The sequence below is a fragment of the Prionailurus viverrinus genome, chromosome A2, assembly GCF_022837055.1.
Source record: "Prionailurus viverrinus isolate Anna chromosome A2, UM_Priviv_1.0, whole genome shotgun sequence".
Lineage (NCBI taxonomy): Eukaryota > Metazoa > Chordata > Mammalia > Carnivora > Felidae > Prionailurus > Prionailurus viverrinus.
The window spans coordinates 48,331,147-48,350,722 of NC_062562.1; the positions used below are offsets into that span (position 1 = coordinate 48,331,147).

General features: G+C 35.5%; 1 protein-coding gene across 2 annotated transcripts in view; it reads left to right on the top strand.

Annotated features, from left to right (window-relative positions):
* The window catches only part of GRM7 (glutamate metabotropic receptor 7), an 862,204-nt gene that overhangs the window by 280,903 nt on the left and 561,725 nt on the right, over positions 1 to 19,576 (top strand). The window lies entirely within an intron of this gene.

Here is a 19,576-nt window from a genome sequence, read left to right on the forward strand (position 1 = left end):
GAGGTCCTTTTCATAAGGAAAGATGTCATAAATCCTGAAGACATGGTTTTGAATATTTGACTCAGACTACAGATATACCCAGAAATGTAAAGCATTGGCATGTATCTGCACATGGCTACTGAAAGGAGGCCAGGGCTTGTGTAAATCCCATGATTTTAAGTCAGTACATAATCATTAGCTCTAATTTGAATAATTCACTGGAAGCATTACTTTTCCTTCTGACTGAAATATTCTTACTCTTAGTACCTTTGACTAGATAACTTTTGATCGTTCATAGGTCTCATCCTAAATGCCATTTCTAGGTTAATATAAACATTCCCCAAATTGCCTTGGTTCTATTTGCTTGACCTTGTATTTCTAGTGTCTTTTCCCACAGCACTTGTTACATGGTAGTATAATTTGTTGGTGGTGATGTTTTCTATCTTGCCCCCTAGACTCTACTAGGGGATCATGTCCGTCTCATTCACTACTGCTGTCCCAGCTGCTGTGTTTCCAAGGGAAACGTACTTAATATAATTCATTTAGAAATTTTCTGATTAGGAAAGAAATCCTGTGTTCTTGTATCATGCATGCCATGATTTGTAGGAGTCATTAATAGTTGACTTCGTGCATTTCCAAAGAAATACCTAATCAGTTTTGATAATTGTGTTTTTATTTCTTTCTTTGTTTCTTTGACTTCTGCTTTGACCCAAATGCTAGAAGCCAATTTAGAGCAATAACTAAAATATGAGTGTAAAAGCCAATAGACAAGACAAGTTAAAGAGAAAATATGGGTAAAATAGTAAGAAGAAACTCAGAGATAAAGTTCAGATACCATCTTATTCTACGTTATTGCTGCAAGTGGGTGTCAAACTTAATGCTGATCTTTTGTGCTGGACAAAGCAAAGAGCACTACTCATTTTGTTACAAAATTTACAGTGTTCATAAGGTCAAAATCATGTTGATTGTCCAGTAAGGGACAGGAACAAGACAAATTTTTGCTCTGGATCTTTTATAAAGAGCTATATTTTCTAGACAGGTCAGTGGTGAATTTCATATGGTTGTTTATTCCTAGTGTCACTTGGTGAAAACTTAAGATATAATATCAGAGTCTGCTGTATAATGACACTGCAAAAAGGAAAAGCCTTTATGGTAATATGGTATCAACTCCCAGCTCATAACTTTAGCTAAACATACATTGAAATAACCCAGCTCAGAAATAAAGATTGTATCCTCAGCAGCCATTTCAGATGAGATCCTTCAATCGGAGAGCCTTTGAATTGGGGATGAGAGTAACTAAAAAGCCAGCTGCAGAATTGCAAGAAAACACTGAGGGTTTAGGTAATGTCTTGCAGATTAGTTTTCTTCCTATAAGTATTATAATATTCATTATGTACTTACAGTAAACTTAATTGAAACCGTTGCATTTGTGCAATTAATTTAAGTGAATTCACTCATGTGCTTAACAGACACCCCTGCTCCACCCCTAAAGAAAAAAAAACAGAGAAGGGGGAAGAATTGCAATTTAAGTGGCATGTAGTACCTTTACTCACCAATATATACATTGCTTAGAGAAAACTTGAGTGGGGAAACATGATTCATTCCATTGCTTCTTCAGCTGTGTTCACTTACGTGGCCTCGTAATATGAGCATCTTGCTACCCCAAATGTGACTTCAGTAGATAGAGATACATATTCATATGCCACTATCTCTACAGTAATCCAACTGCCTCCTCTGATATTCAAAGAAACACCAATATATTCTAATTCAGAACCATAAAAAGGAGCAGAAAAATTTCCTTTATTGGAACTTCTTGAAAGTATACATGCTTAGGGAATTTTAAAGGTAATTTTAATATTTTTAAGTTTATTTAGTTTGAGAGAGAGAGAGAGAGAGAGCGCACAAGTGAGCAGGGGAGGGACAAAGAGAGAGGGAGGGAGAGAATCTCAGTCTCACGAATCATGAGATTGTGATTTGAGCCAAAATCAAGAGTCGGAAGCTTAACTTATTGAGCCACCCAGGCACCCCAAGGGTAATTTTAAATGTCTACTTTTTCTCTTGTCTGATGACTGTGGAACCTGGTCCTCAAAGATACAGGTCCACATGCATGTGTAGGAGGGGTGGCATGGCACAGAGATAAGCAAGCACTGTGGTGTCAGGAACATGTAGGTTTGAGTTAACAGATGCTATTACTTTCATGCTGTAAAACTTTTGATATATGATTTAACTTTTCAGGTCTCTGATTCCTCATGTAGAGAATGCAGTTAGTACCTGATTCATCAGGTTAGCAAAGTAAATAACATCATATATAGGGAATCACGTAACACCCAACAGCACCAGATTATTATTAATGCATCACACCAGTTCTCTATAAATTAGTAGAGTTATTTGAGTTATAAAAATTTGAAAATAATGCAAGTGATAGATGACTTTTGCCTTTAGTTATAGCTAGAAGGTTATATATATATGTTATATATATAATTATATAATATAAGTTACATATATATATAATAGTGAGTTGCTATTTTTGATAATATGCTTTCATTATATAAGAAGCATAAGAAGAAGGGGCGCCTGCGTGGCAGAGTCACTTAAGTGTCCAACTCTTGGTTTTGGCTCAGGTCACAATCTTTTGATTTCGTGACTTTGAGCCCTGCATTGGACTCCAAGCTGACAGCCTAGAGTCTGCTTGGGATTCTCTCTCTCCCTCTCTCTCCCTCTCTCCCTCTTCCTCTCTCTCTGCTCCTCCTCCACTCATGCTGTCTCTGTCTCTCTCAAAATAAATAAATAAACTTTAAAAAATGCTTGAGAATCATTAAGAAAAAGAAGTTAACTGTTCAAATTGTCCTATGTATGTAATGTGTGTGTGTGTGTGTGTGTGTGTGTGTGTGTGTGTGACAGAGAGAGAGAGAGGGATGAGAGTGAGGGATGTTTCTATGTACCGCTAGCAGGCTTGAAGGGGTTACTCCCATTCATAACCATTTGACTTTGAAGATTATGCTTCTTCTCTTTTATAAATGTCTTTAAGAGTTTCACCCTTTCAGAATACTTTAGTTCCAAAATTTACTTTAGATTTAAGTCCTGAAACAGAGGCTACTTGTAGAACTACCACCTGAGGTGTATCTACCATGCCCATAGTCAAGAACATGGGTGAGCTCTCCTTTGCCATACTCTGGTAGCACAAGTGAAGACAATGATGTTTGAAGAAAGAAGCCATCCTTCAACAGGAGGCCAAGTAATTTGTTTGGAACATAGAAACCTAGGCATATATCTTCTCTATGCTGTTAAGGAAAATCTCAGTAATTCTCCTCTCATGTAGTTGTGGGAAATTGAAATATGCATGGATGTGGCTCCTTGTTGAACTTTCAGAGAGGACCGTAACATGATTTTCTCAGATGATGTAATTTTTGTAGAATAGTTATACTTGCACAAATTGCCCTGTGTGTTTGAATGAATGCACATGTAACAGCAATGAAAGCAATTTATTGCTTAATATCACAAGGAATGAGACAGTTCACTCTCAATCCACTTTAAAGTTCAGGTTGATGTAATAACCTAAATAGCCTAAAGTAGAGATACAGATGCCTCTAAGTGACGGTAAAAGTAAATACTTATGAGAGTATTTACACCATTAGTATATGCCAGATTTTTGAAGCAAATTCAGTTCAAGGATTATGAGAGTAAGGACACCACATGTGATTCTTAGACTTTGCGAGACAATTTTCAGGAGAATCCCGAATGACCATTCCTTCACAGTATGACACAAATAGTAATGATTTGCTACTGCCATGGTATCATGATATATGTCAACTTTTCAAAACCTGAAATAACAGTTGAACTATCCTTTGGGTATTTCATGCCAATCACTTAATTAAACAGATATTTCAATTTGTCTTATAAAGTAATTACCATTCTTATTCAGATAAACTGTAGAATTTATTTTTATTTAATACTTTATTTTAGCCTAGAATATTTTTTCCTAGAATAATTTTCTAGAATAATTAGGTGAGACTTAATTGACAATTAATAACTTTTATACAGCCCTTAGTCTTTTAAGATCTCAGAACTAGTTGCTTATTACAGGATTCCGTGCTCTCTGTCTTCTGAAATGCAACATTCTCCTTCGTTGTGTATGAATTGTCAGTCTTTCCCATCCTCCCATAACCTCTATGAGGTCAATGATTTTTGCCTTACACCCCTATCATCTACTGCAGTATTTGACATATAAAAGGCATTTAGTAAACATTTAAGGGAAGGAGAGAAGGAAGGAGGAATTGCATTTCTTCCTTTGCCCTTTAGAAAAACAAAGCCTGTAGAAGAAGCACTTATGACATAAAATTTCATGATATATAATTTTGTGACTTGTGGGTCACACTACATTCTTCTCTCTTATGATCCCCCCACAAAACTTAAAGCAGTATGATGCAACAGTCTGTAATTCCCAATGCCTCCATCTAAGGTGAATTTCAGGATAAACTTTCCTTTCCTTTCCTTCTTCCTTCTTCCTTCTTTCTTCTGTATGCCTGTCTCTGTCTATGCCATGGTGACTATAGAAAACTTAGAGGCATTTTTTATATGTAGTTATAGTATTTCCTGAATGAAGTGTTCAGTGTTCCTAGTTTAAATACAGGCATTAAACATTCAAAGTCTAAATTTCAAAATACAAAATCACAAGGACTCTCATGGTATCATTTATCTTCAGTTGTCCTTAAAACTGAACTGTAAATTCCTGAAGAAGAGACTTTATATTTTTTTATTTTATTTTTTGGATTTTCTGTGGTTAGCACAACATTTACAAAATTTTTTTAATGTTTATTTTTGAGACAGAGAGAGACAGAGCATGAATGGGGGAGGGGCGGAGAGACAGGGAGACACAGAATCGGAAGCAGGCTCCAGGCTCTGAGCCATCAGCCCAGAGCCAGACGCGGGGCTCGAACCCACAGACCGTGAGATCGTGACCTGAGCTGAAGTCGGACGCTTAACCGACTGAGCCACCCAGGCGCCCCACAACATTTTAAATTTTAACTCATACTCCATTGATTAGCACATCTTAGAGGTGACCCCTTAGCCACATCATCATTACCATTTAGTTCTGGGCCACATTTGATTCACCTTCATTCATAGCCACAGCTATCCATGCCTCCAGATTAGCCCCTCCAATAGTATTCATTCAGCTATAATGATAATTTTTCTAAAATACTAAGAAAACCATTTCATTATTGTCTGTTGCCTCTCTTTCCCCAGAGGGTTAAGTAAAAGATCTAGCATGGCATATAGCTTCTTTCTAATCTAGTGTCTGCTTTAATCACCAGTCTCATTCCCATACTATCCTTGCCCACTTGTATTCCCATACAAGCCTCCATATGTACTCTCTCTACCTGCCACACGATCAACCTTCTGTGACTATCAGGAGGCTCTGTTCCATTGCAAATGCTATGCTTCTGCTTGGGCTGCCAGATAACTCCAATTTGTTTTTTTTTTTTTTTTTTTTAATTTAACACCTTGGGAAAAGCTATCCCTGACTTAATCTTCCTTCATGATCCTATTTTTGATTGCTGTGTATACATTTGTCTATTTTAACAGCACTCCATTTTAAGTCTACCTCCCTGAATAAATTCATAGAGAATGCCCATCTGCACAAGTCTTGAGGAGAAAACAAGCCTGCATACTGCTATAGAGCTAAAAGGGTCAGGTATTCATCTTCCCAGCCTCCCCTGAAGCCAAGGCACAGCCATGTAACCCAGTCTTGGCTAATCAGATATGCCCACCATAGATGAATCAAGAGTTGGGGCACAAAGAAGCAGAAGCAATGGAAAAACCCATGTTTTTTGCAACAACAGCAGTGTTACCCATGTTTCTGGGAGGGGAGGGGGTGTCCAGCATGAATGGGCAGCAGTAGTATAATCTGCAACTCCTCATTCCATGAGTAGTGGCAACAGTGCCCCAGCTAACTTAGTTCTGTGACACCTTTTTGGCTTTTTCCTAACAGCTCAGTCATCCTTTGTTTAGGCTCATTTTCTGTCTTTGACTCCCTGGCCTCCCACTGATTCTGTGGGTTGTCCAGCATAATTTCAGTAATAATAATTAAAATTTATAATTTATTTTCTACTTGATCTAGACAGGCTTTACCTCAGTTATTTGGCTTTTACCTTCATTAGTATAATTGAGAGTGAGTAGAACTCTCTTCTGTGAGTTCTGTAACAGCTTTGGTATAACTCTGTCATGGAATTGGTTGTGTGTTACTGTAATCTGTCTAATTATCCTCTCCCATTATAAGTGTATTGAGGATAGGCATTATGTTGTATTTGTCTTTCAACACTCTATGCTCAGATAATGTCCAATATATATTACGTTCAATAAATCCACATTGAATTTAAAAATTATTAATAATGGAAGAGATGATGATTTCATGGCTGTAGTTGGTACCGTGAAACTGTTAGAAGTTTTTCCAATTTTGGCTTTCTAAACTTGTTATTAACCTGTTATAATAAACTGACTTTATAGAAGGAAAGATCTGACATAAAAAATCTGCTGATTCACCTTACATTCATCCAGTGCATGTCTGAGTATTTTCTTTCTGTCAGATACTGTGTCGGATAATAGTTATAAATAATTATAGTAGTAAAAAGCACAAAACAAAATAATAATCCTTGCTTTCTAAGGTTAGAAATACGTAAGTAGAGCCATGAAAAGAGCCTTGTTGGGGCATGCTGAAAGGGAGGACTCTGGAAGAAGGTAGATGCTTCACTAAGCCTCAGAGTACTTAGGAGTTAGCAGATAAGGTTTACCTAACTGGGATAATGAATGACATTTTAGGAAAAGAGAGTCATATTAAAAACCCAAAAGAAAATTATCTAATGGTATTTTAAATTTTAAATGGTATAAGAAAAATAGCATTGCTTTGAAAAAAATTATGAGTCTTGAATTACTGTGATATAAAATGTTCTCCCACACAACATGGAAACTATTGCAGAAAATGCTCTGGCTTTTGAGCCAAGAAATTCTGGTTCTGGTCCCAAGTCCTGTAGTAACTGACCAGGAGTCAGCATACTGCTCTTTGAGTTGTAAAGTCGGTGCATATTTGTTGAGAAAACTACTCTTTCCTTGTTCAGGCAGTTCTCAGATGCATATCAAGCTGATTGCAAAGGATGGGTTTCTGCCAGGCAATAATAGACTGTCATTGTTGATGTGGGACTGGAAATAGATGATGACAGAGTAGTTTTGCTGCATGAAGGAATAGACACTGGAAAAGACATCTCAGTAATTCCTTCTCACCTCTTCTACATACTTTCATTGTACCTGAGCATCATGGAGGTATATGAAAGGATCTGAAGATAGAGTGAACTCCTCCTTTTCTCACCTACTTGATATGATTACCATATGTTGCACATGCTTAGGAGAGAAAAGACATGGGATTGTGGTACTGAGATTAAAGATGAAGTGAAAAGGAACTTAGATCAACTTTTGTTGAGGACTATATTAGGCAATAGAATCTCTTGGTCAGTTGGGTAGAGGAGAGGAAGATTGTTGTTCTGGGGTAGTTTATTTTGGAAAGTAACCATGATTTTGCATAATATTATACCCACTGAACTTTAGAAACAGAATGCTTGATTTATTCTCCCTACTTAGTAACGCCGCATTCAGCCTTCAAGTGAAGCTTTCTTTTCTCAGTCTTTACAAAAGTGTTCATTGGAAAAGACTCTCAATTTGATTCTCATAGGTTTTGAAGGATATCAAGAAGAGAGAGAGATTTCAGTAGAAAAAAATAGAAGAATATCAGTTAGCTTATAAAACTAGAAGGAAATATATAGAGTTCAAATGCTTTTTTGGCGTGCATATGTTTTGGTTGTGGGAAAGTAGGAACCTTGATTTTGAGTCCCATTAAGACCATACACAGTGGGGAAGAGACATTTCCCAATGGAATGTCAGTGACCTAACCAAAATTTGGGGAAGGTCACGGTCTAAAATATATTATCCTCTTGGTTGCCTTTTCCAGAGGCTTCCCGGGGTTTCATTCCACTGGGATAGGTAAGTAAGGGGGAAGAGAGGTTTAAACAGAATCCACACAGAAAAATGCATTCATCAAAATGGTGGCAAGGATGTGGGCGCTGGAAACAGTCAAATGGATAGTTCTGAAAAACAAATACTCTAGTCCAAGAAACCTTAGATTAATAATAGGTTGCTTCAAAATATCTATTTCCTGGACTTCAGCTCCTTCCTAAATAATTTTGTATTTTGAACAACTTGATGTGTGTAAATGTAGCCTCTTTGAGACCTGCACAGTGGGATCTGTTTTCCTTTTATTTGACAAATGGATCCCTGCTGTTAAATCTTTCAAGAGATTATAGGTAATTCTACAAAGCTTTCCATCAGTTGCATTAGCACTCTCAGGCAAACTGAAGGATCAGTAGCTATCCTAAACACAAACTACATTAAGATTTTGAAATGCTTTGACCTTGGGTAGCTCCAAATGTGCCTATTCCTGATTTTTTCACATTTCTTGTTACTCTTTTGGCTGGATATCTTAAATAACAAAAACTTTAAACATATTGCTAATGATCATTAGATGACATTTGATTACATTAATATTTTAGAGTTGGCATTAACTGTCAAGTAAACTCCTTTTTAGATAGATATCAGTGGGATGCCATCACTCTTTTTAGGTCATACTGTCATGGTGACCCTTTGAGAAACTAGTATATAGTTACAACATAGATTTTTACACAAAAGGGAAAATATTAAAAGAAAAGTTATCGTGATAATGATATAGGTCTTAAGAGAATAATTAGAGCTACATATTAGAAGTGCCTAAATAAATGAATACTTAACTAAAAATGTCCACTTGCAAGAATGGTTTCTTTTTCTTAGAGTATTAGTGATCCTTTGCATTTAAATTTTTAAAAATTAAAAAAAAAATCAATAATACACACACAAACTTGGTGTATTTCTTATCAAAGAAGGTTAATTTCCTGGGAAAGATAAAGTTGTCAGAATTTTAACGACAGAAATTTTGATAAGTGATGACTAATTATATAGAAGTGTGTTGTTTTTGAACTCATAATGCTAGAGGGTACAAAATTCTTTGGCATAAACATTGTTAATACTTACTTTTATATCAGGATCATGAGTGTTATTTTCTAAAATCCTGTTATATGGTAATGCACTTGGTACACATTTCACTGTCCACACTTTTGAGTAAGTAATGTTAATTTTGCCATCAGTCTCTTCTTATGGGTGTTTTGTTCAACAGTAACCAGGGAGGAACTAAGATAGGACGTAGAAACTGGAATGGCTTACATTAGACTCACAGATTGCATTCTTCTTGAGGGTTTGCATTATTTATTTATTGGGCTCTCACTATATTTTTTCCCAGCTTTATTTAGATATAATTGGCATACAGCATTGTGAAAGTTTAAGGTATACAATGTGATGATTTTTAAACACCTATATATTGCAAAATAATGACTACTGTAGGGCTAGTTAACATCTGTTGCCTCACATGATGACCATTTTGTTTTGTGGTAAGGATATTTAAGATTTGCTCTCTTAGCAACCTTCAGGTATGTAATACAGTGTTGTTAATTATAATCACCATGCTGTACCTTAGATCCCTAGCATTTATTCATCTTCTAACTGAAAGTGTACCATTTGACTGACATCTCCTAGCCACCTACGCCTCCCAACCTCTGGCAACCACCATTCTACTCTGTTTCTATGAGTTCGGCTTTTTACGTTCCACCTATAAGTGGTATCATACAGTATTATTTGTCTTTCTTTGTCTGACTTACTTCACTTTAGCATAATGTCTCCAAGGTCCATCCATGTTGTTGCAAATGGCAGGATTTCCTTCTTTCTAATGACTGAACAACAGTGAAGTATATATATATATATATATATATATATATATATATATATATATATATATAAAATTTATATATATTATATATAGTAAAACCTTGTGTTCCTATTTAGGTACCTTTGTTTCTTTTTATTGCCTGATTGTTCTGTCTAGGATATATAGTACTATGTTGAATAAGAGTGGTGAGAGTGGATACCCTTTTTTTGTTCCTGATCTTAGAGAAAAAGTTTTCAACCTATCATCATTGAATATGATTTTAGTTGTCAGCTTGCCATATTATTATGTTGAGGCATCATCTCTCTATAACCAATTTTTTAAAATTTTATTTAATATACCCAATTGTTGAGAGTTTTATCATGAAAGGATGTAGTATCAGATGCTTTATCTGCATCTGTTGAGATTAACCGTATGTATGTTTTTTTCCCCTTTTATTCTATTAAGGTAATGTATCACCTTTATTGATTTTACATGTTGAACCATTCTTGTACCCCCAGGAAAAATCCTGCCTGATTATTGGTATATGATCATTTTAGTGTGTTTTGATTTCAGCTTGCTAATGTTATTTATTTATTTATTTAGTTAGTTAGTTAGTCATTAATGTATACTTGACAAAAAATGTTACATTACTTTCAGGCATACAACATATGTAGATTTGTTGAGAATTTTTTTCTATATCCATCAAGGATACAGGCCTGCACTTGTGTTGTAGTATCATCTTCTTGCTTAGGTATCAGAATAATGCTGTCCTCATGAATTGAATTTGAGAATTTTCCATCGTCTTTAATGTTTTAGAAGAATTTGCATTAGGTTTTCATTAAATTACTGGTAGAAGTAACCAGGGAAACCATTTGGTACTAGGTTTTTCTTTTTTGGGGAGATTTTGATTACTTATTCAGTCTTCTTACTAATTATTGGCTTGTCAGGGTGTCTCTGTGATTTGCCCTTGCTACGTTGTATGTTTCTAGACATTTATCCACTCCTGTGTCATCCAATTTGTTGGTACATTATTATCCACAGTAGTCTTTAAAGAACTTTATTTCATCTGTAGTATCATTTGTAATGTCTCCTCTTTCATTTATGATTTTATTTGATTTTTCTCCTTAGTTGTTTAGCTAAATTTGTTTTCTTAGTTGTCTGGCTAAAATTTGTCAATTTTGTTTGTTATTCTTTCCAAAAAAATAGCTCTTACTTTTGTCATTTTCTGCTATTTCATTTATTTCTGCTCAAATTTTTGCTCAAATTTTTGTTATTTCCTTTATGCCTGACTTGGGGCTTAATTGTTCGTTTTTTTGCTTGTTTTATTTTTTTCTACTTAATGTAGAAATGTATTGCTATAGATTTCCCTCTTACAGCTACTTTTTCTATATCCCATAAGTTTTGATATGTTGTGTTTCCATTTTCATTTGTTTCAAAGTATTTTTTGATTTCTTTTTTGATCTTTTTGGTGCTCTAGAGTGTGTTGTTTAATTTTCACATGTTGTGAAATTTCCAGTTTTCTTCCTGTTATTGATTTCTAGTTTTATATCATCATGGTTGTAAATGACACCTGGTATGATTTTGATCTTCCTCAATTTTCTAAGACCTGTTTTGTGACCTATCATATGATCTATCCTAGAGAATGTTTTCTGAGAACTGGACAAAAATCTGTATTCTGCTGCTGTTGGCAGAAATGTCCTATATATGTCTGTTAGGTTCATTTGGGCTAAAGTAGAATTTCAGTGTTTCCATATTGATTTTCTGCCTGGATGACCTATCCATTGGTAAAAGTGGGCTACTGAAGCCCCCCATTATTATTGTACTGTTGTTTATTTCTGTCTTCAAATCTGTTAGTATTTGCTTAATATATTTAGGTGCTCAGATACTGGATGCATATATATTTATTATTATTATTATAGTCTCTTGATGAATTGACTATCATTATCTGATGACCATTTTTAAAATTTTCTTTCTTTTCTTTTCTTTCTTTCTTTCTTTCTTTCTTTCTTTCTTTCTTTCTTTCTGTCTTTCGAACGTGACCAGAGGAGGGAAAGAAAGGGAGGGTGAGAGAATCTTAAGCTCATCTCTGTGCCACCAGTGCAGAGCCCAATGTGGGGCTTGAACTCATGAACTGTGAGATCATGACTTGAGCCAAAACCCAGAGTCAGATACTTAAGTAAGCCACCCAGGTGCCCTTCTGATGGCCTTCCTTTGTCTCTTATTGAGGTGTTTTTGTGTGTGTGTGTGTGTGTTTTTGTTTGTTGTTTTCCCCCATACTCAGTTAGTCCTCTCATATGGGAATGAAAAGTCCACTTCTAAAGTTAAAGTACTTATCAGAATACAATGATTTAATGTTCTTACCTCTTTTAAGGTCTTCTATATGTCCCCATTCCAACTTTCAGGATCTCATTTTTCCAAATAAATGTTCTCACTTTAATAGTAGATAGCCTTGGAGACATGGTATTATGGTTTTTGGCTTAAAGTATATTTTGTGTGATGTAAGTATTGTAACTCTTGTTTTCCTTTCTTTTATACTTGCATGGAATATCTTTTTCTGTCCCTTCACCTTGAGCCTATGTAATTCCTTAAAGCTGAAGTGTCTGTTGTAGGCAGCATATATTGGGTCTTGTTTTTTGTTTGTTTGTTTGTTTGTTTTGTTTGCTTATTTTTCTTCATTTTTTTTAATCCATTCAGCCACTCTGCCTTTTGACTTAATAATTTCATCTATTTACATTAAGAGTAATTATTGATAGGTAAGGACTACTAATGACATTTTATTAATTGTTTTCTGGCTATTTTGTAGTTTCTCTTGTCCCTTTCTCCCTGTCTTGCTGATTATGAATTGGTGATTTTTCTTAGTGGTATGCTTTGATTTCCTTTTTGTTATCTTTTATTTACTGTTGCTTTTTGTTTTGTGACTCTTATAAAGGCTTACATAAAACATCTTATAGATATAATATCTATTTAAGGCTGATAACTTAACTTTGATTTCATACAAAAACTCTACTCTCTTATTCCCCCACCCTTTTAGGTTTTTAATGTCACAATTTGCCTTTTTTTTATATTATATATTCATTGGCTTATTATTGTAACTATAGTTTTTTTTATACTTTTTTTTAACCTTTATACTAGAGTTAAGTGGTTCACATACCACATAACAGTGTTGGAGTGTTCTGAATTTGATGTATCCTTACCTTTGCCAGTGTGTTGTATATTTTCACACATTTTCCTGTTATTAATAAGCTGTCATTCAGTTTCAGTTGAAGAACTCCTTTCAGCATTTTTTTTTTTGGTAAGGCGAGTCTAATGATGAACTTCCTCTGCTTTTTGTTGGGTAAATCTTCATCTTTTGTTTGGGTAAATCTTCATCTCTTCTTTATTTTTGACAGAAAACTTTGCTAAATAGAGCTTTCTTGGTTTAATTTTTTATCATTATTTTTCTGTCATTACTTTGTGTGTATCATCCTACTCTCTCCTGGCCTTTAAGATTTCTGCAGAGACATCTGCTGATTGCTTTATGAGAGTTCCCTTGATTTTTATATGTGTCTTGGAGGAGATCTCTTTAAATTGAGTTTGTTTGGTGACCTATGAGCTTCATAAACTTGGATATCTGAATCTCTCCCCAGATTTGCAAAGTTCTCAGGCATTAATTTCTTCAAATAAGCTTTCTGCACTCTTCTCCATCACTTCCCTCTTGAAACTCTGATAATGAATAAAATGCTTCTTTTGATGATATCTGATAGATCACACAGGTTTTCTTCATTCTTTTTTTATTCCTTTTTCTTTGTTCCCTTCAGACTAGATAATTTCAAAGTTCCTATCTTCTAATCTATGGATTCTTTCTTTTGCTTGATCCATTCTGGTATTGATGCTCTCTACTGCATTTCTTGTGTCATTCATTGTACTCTTTAGCTCCAGAATTCCTATTTGACTCTTATGATTTCTATCTCTTTATTAAAGTTGTCATTTTGTTTGTTGTTTTCTTGTAGCTCATTGAGTTTCCTCAAAATAGTTATTTTGAATTCTTTATTGTATAAATTGTGGATCTCCATGTCTTTGGGATTATTACTGAAAGATTACTGTGATTCTTTGGTTGTCTCTTGTTTCCTTGATGTTCCATATTCTTTGAAGTATTGTGTTGCTGTCTTTGAATTTGCAGTAGTGGTCACCTCTCAAATCATTACTAACTGACTTCAGGAGAGAAATGACTTCCAACATTTTGATAGGGAGTCTGAGGTTTCCTCTGTCTTCCTTTGGGTATCTGTGCTTTATGTTTCTTGCTTCCTGTTGTCGCAGGATTCTTAAGCTTGTGTGTCTTTTCTTGATCCTGCATTGTACCATGGCAGGTGGTGGAGCTAAAGTTCAATTTTGTGGGCTTTTTCCTGGCTCACATATTCATGTTGGCATTTTCATCAGATGTCTGCCAAAGCTCAAGCTTGCTACCTTTCGGTGCATGTATAGAGAGCCCACCATAGTTTGGAAGTGTGTGTGGATGAGATGTACACAGCACTGGGGATGCCTGTGGGCAAGATAAGGTGATTTGTGGACAAGGTGTACCCATCAGGTCATGGGTGGATTTCTTGATGGAGTCTGAAATGCAGTTAGTGGGATCTATATCCCTTTCTTCTGAGAGTCCTGTGTGCCTCTCTCTCTACCTCTTCCAACCCCCCATGGCTCATGACTCCATAATCTGATGGTGTGAGACATAACTGAGACTCTTTGGTAATGTCCCATATAGCTGGGGAAGACAAACATTCAGTCCCATGCTCTTATTTAATCCCCAGGAGAAATCATGTACTGAGAAGATCTCATCTGGCACTGAATTGTGTCTCCTTGGAGGAGAGGTGATACAAGTCAGACTCTTCTTCTTAACCCTCTCCAAAACTTCCAAATTCATACTTTTTTTGGTCCTAATTATATGCTGGGACTTCTCCACTGGAAACCTGAACTGTCACTACAGCTTATTTGTCCATGGGTGATTGATTAAGACAGTACTCTCTAAGGACTTATGAACCCTGGCCTAGAGGATCACATTCATAGGCCACTGCATGCTCCATGTCCAAGGTCTGTATGCCTGTTACCTAATGCATGGGTGGACAGTATTCCTCTTGGATCCCTTGGTGTATGGTGTTCAATACTGCAGCTCCTACAGAGGCACTTCTGTGGATGGATTCCAGTTGTTACTGAAGGCAGATACAACAAAGGATGTCATATTCAGCCATGTTGCTGATGTCACTCCTCCCACTATATTTTTAAAGAACAGAATAGGAGTTATACTTGGGCATACTAAATCTAAATTGGAAAGGGAAAAGATAGAACAAGCACATTTTGTAATGAAAATATATGTGTTAACCATGTAATTGCCTTTTTAAAGAACTGGATCAGATTTAATATATTTTACTATTATTCTGTGTGTTTTGCTAAATCAGTGTAAGGCACTCAACCAAATGGTAATTCTAAATTGCAAACATTTTTAAACTTCTAAATAAAATCTTGTGTTAAAAAGACAGAATAGCTGACAGAAGATGCTGGTTGGAGGATATGCATTAGTGGTAAAGATTGCTGGAGTAAAGTCAAGATTGCAGGATGCTAAGAATGAGCAAGGAAGTCATGGGGCAGAAAATAATCAGGAGGTGAGGGTCTCTGAATATAAACTCCTTTACAAATTTTCTTTGGGTTGCAGTTTTCCAACGTTCTCCCTTAGTGTTATTAAAGAAAGAAAAGTTTCATTTTCTTATAGTGTGAATTAAGATTTAACAGTGGCTTATTTTCTCTGAACAAATTCACTCAGCCTTATATTACTGCATCTATATTAGAGTAATGGCTTTGGTAACAACTTGAATCGATAATATAACAACACTTCTGCAGAGCTGTCTGATTCCCAGTTTGACTGGCTTTTGGCTGATAATTATTATTTGCTACCTGGCCTGTATCAATTCCTTTTAAAGGTAGGAAGTCATCCTCATATCTGTTATGTGAAAACATAAAAACAGGTTTATAGTTGAGTGTATACAAAAAACAACTTCAGTCTTAAAGTCAGCCTTCTATGTATAAAATGCCTGAATTCATTCACAGCGAAATGGGTATATACATCTTTATATCATGACCTTGTCTTATGCTTAAGAAGGGCAGAACTGGTACCATGAGGCATGGCAGTAGAATTTCTTGTTATTTTAGAAGTTGTTTTGTTGTTGGTGTTTTTATTTGTTTGATCTTATTAGATATTTAAATCATTCAGTCAAAAATGTTTGAGAATTACCAAAAAAAAAAAAAGAAGAAAAAAACATGTAAGCAACATTAACTATGGGTGGTTAAGGGAAAAATAAAGGATGGTTTGGAAGTTTATGAGGTATCAGAAAGAAAAAGAAGAAAAAAAAAAACCAAGGAACTGAACTAAGCTTGAAACAGGAAGAAAAGGTACTCTAAAAATTTAGGTAGCAGGAGATGACGAACCATTTCCTTGGGATACCACCAACAGGATGGATCAGTTCCAACTCCACTTAGACCTTCAGTTTTTCTCTCCAAACTCAGAATCTAGTGGAAAGTATTCCAATATTCCACTGTGTGCCCATCATTTGGCCATTGACTGACAATTATACCAGACAGTTTTTTGCCATTATCGTGGACATCTAAGATAAACATCAGATCCTAATATCCAAACAGAGGTGATTGGTGCTGATGACAATTGTGTACTACCAGATGTGATATAGTAGATTTTCTTCCCAGTCCCTGTAGTGTCTTTCCTTGTGCACTTGAAGGAAAAAGAATAATTTTTAGCAATGTAAAATGTTCTAGTTGAAGCAGATCTGTTAAATTTCTGAAATAACATTATTTTTTCTTTTTCCTTTAAAGATATTCTCAAAAGAAACCATTTTGACTTTAAATACATGTAGAATATTCCCCAAACCACTAGCTTTCTAAAAAGGTAGGGGACACAATTTTCCAAACTTTACATCTGTGACAGAATTCATTAAGAGCCAGATTTCAATCATCAGGTGACCCAATTAGTTTTACCTTACCCCATGACTTGAGATATAAAGAATGAGAGTAGGGGGAGATTTTTCACCACCACTGGACAATTTCACAGAATCTGAGCACTCATTCTAATGATAGAGGGTCAAGAGGAGCATTTTTACATGATAAGAATGGCTTTTGCTCATTTGTGCTGAGCAGTGTAGAAAAAGAAATGTAATTTCATTTTTTTACATCCCAGAATTTCTCCAAGCCAACCTCTGTGGCTGTGAGGTTTTGATAATGGGAGTAAACAAACTTCCTTTGAAATGTTGAAGTGGCAGTAGACAGGCCTTATTCCTGAGTTCTTCCCTGCAGGGGCATGAGTTTAATAAGGTAGCTGAACATTCTGTGTTGAAGCCCAGGAGAAACAAAACTTGTTGAGAAGGAAAATGACGGGGACCCATTGCATGCTGGGATAGCGATGAGAAGCTTCTGGCTGTGTTTGCCATAGAGCCTAAGAAAACACTTTTCAAACACTATGTGGGAGACAGAAACATTTCTGGTAAAGCTAGCTTTAGAGAGTCTGCCATTAATTTGGTTGGGAAAATGCTAACTGTGTGAAAGAGGAGTTTTTAACACATATATCCACTTTCCCAAGATGTGAATAATTATAAACTTGTAAAGTATAGAACTGAAATGCAAATAAGATGTCAGTTATTATTCGGTTATGAAGCAAAGTTCAAAACATAGACTAATACAGAAAAAAAGAGGATTGAGGACTCTTTTTTCTGCTTTTAATCTATTTCCCCTTCTCTCAGTTTCTGTTTAACCCCTGGTTAGTTTCCATTGTCCTTTATTTCCCAAGCTGTACCCCAAACACGAAACATTTCATCCCTCCAGGCTTTTATTCAACTAGTTTCTTAAACCTGGAATATCCCCTCCCAAGTTCAGGTGATTGTCATATACCTCCCTTAGTAAAGTTCTCATGGTGTGTTATTTTCTCCTCATCTCCATCCCTGTCTACTGTTCCTTCCACTTGCACATATATCTGTGGAGATACTACATTTTGTCACTGTAGTGACACGAAAGATTATGAACTCCATATGGGCAGCTACAGATATTAAAAATGGTGAAGGAAAACTGAAAATTTGGGGGCATTTCCCACAGTCAAGGTGCTAGCCAGAACTTATAAAACAGTCCCATGGAAATATTAAATAGTAAATAAACATTTGTTTATGTGGTGAAATGCTGGTATCTAAAATCCATAAATCTACTTGCCCTTTTCATTCAAATCCTTCTGTAAATTTCACCTCTCCAGAGGTGTTTCATCCCACCTTGCGTAATGTTGGAGACAAGCTGCTGTGGCAATCTGGTAAAGAAACCTGCATTCCCCAGTTTCCTAAGGTTGGTTTAGCTGTGAGTTTATGATGGATTAGAAAACTTACACAATGTTAACATAGTTTTATGATTCTACTATTACTGATTTTCTTTTTGTCAGTGCCTGCTGAGTTTGTTAAAACAAGACCTAATCTAATCAAATTATTAAGTGAAACCTAAACTCATTCTGCACATAGATTCAAGGGTTTGTTTTATGCGTTTGACACGTGAAGTGGATTTTCATAGATTTGTGTGTGTGTGTGTGTGTGTGTGTGAAAAATTACATTTAAAATAGGGAGACAGTTGATATATGCTTGGGAACCAGAAAATTAAAGGCAAGTTGTTTTTGTTGAGTTGGGAGGTCAAAAATGAGGTTTGTTCATTTACTTATCTTCTAAATTAAGAAGAGCTATATGTAAAAGAAACAGACAATAAACCATTAAATTTCTAGAGAAATGTATTTCCCATAAGGTAGGACTACTATCTGGTTCAAGATAAACTTACCTTAACTTTTGCAGAAATCAAGGTCTGAGAACATTTACCAGAGAAGAGGATAAGGGTCATACTGATTTCACTTTTCTTATTTCCCTCCCATGTAAATGGGATCAATCTGGTAGAAAGATCAAGCTTCCTTCTAGTTTTTTGGAGGAAGACAAGATTACCACCAGGAGGTTGGCAAATATTCAATACCTGGCGCTCAAGCTTCCTTTGTTCTCTCTTTTTTTCCCCCTTTCCATTTTTTTTATCGTTTTCACAAATGTCCATCGAACACCTGAATATCCCTGTCTCATGATGCTTAAGAGCTTGTTTGAAAGTTAGTTGTACCTAAGGGTAAAACCTAGCTATGCCCATTATAGGAATACAGAAATCTCTTATCCTCACAAAGATTCCATTTCCTGTATATAAAACAGAAATATTACTGGTTCTTTCCTTAAAAAGCTTTTGTGTGTAATAAATGAAATAATCCAATGCATAAAATTGCTTATCATGGTACCCATCACAGACTAAATACTTTATAAACATTAGCTGCTATAATGATTTTTACCTTAATGATACTACCACTACTACTAATAAGAATGCTTCCTTTCTTATTACTTCTATTATGTTCATTTATTTATTAAATATTTATTGAGGGTCTAGTGGTTTCCATGCACAATTCTGGATGCCAGGGATACACAAAACAGATCTAGACCTTTTTTGTACATTGTAAAGAGATAAGCAGATAATAACAAATAAGAAGATAGTTTTGGGGATGTATCAGTGAAAAAAAAGTCTTTTAAATTAAATTAAATTAAAATTTTATTTAGGTTTAAGTTTTCATTTTAATTCCAGTTAATATACAGTGTTGTATTGGTTTCAGGTGTACAATATAGTGATTCAGCACTTGCATACATCACGTGCTGCTCATTGCAGCAAGTGCGCTCCTTAATC